This window comes from Penaeus monodon, chromosome 20 (assembly GCF_015228065.2).
Source record: "Penaeus monodon isolate SGIC_2016 chromosome 20, NSTDA_Pmon_1, whole genome shotgun sequence".
NCBI lineage: Eukaryota > Metazoa > Arthropoda > Malacostraca > Decapoda > Penaeidae > Penaeus > Penaeus monodon.
In genome coordinates this window covers 17921351-17921683 of record NC_051405.1, presented here as the reverse complement: position 1 = coordinate 17921683, position 333 = coordinate 17921351, and positions in this window count along the sequence as shown.

Genomic DNA, 333 nt, shown 5'->3' with positions numbered 1-333 from the left:
TACGCACACTCAAGCACACTTACACAGATCCATATATACAAAAATGGAATACCATCCCTTTAAAAAACCCCTCTTACACTCCTTCATGCAATATACCCACCTCTACAAGCACAGTACCCCGCCCCCCATTATTTCACTCCCCCATCTACCCCCACACCCCCTCCTCCCGTAAATGCATGCACGTCACGTGTTAATGTCGACACAGATAGCAAATTGGATTCCTGGGAACCTGGGCGCCCCATTTGGATTTCCAACAGCTGAGATAAACTTTGATTTTGTTTGATGAAAAGGTTTTGCTGTGCAGTGAGGGGCGGGGTGGAGTGGGGGGGGTAA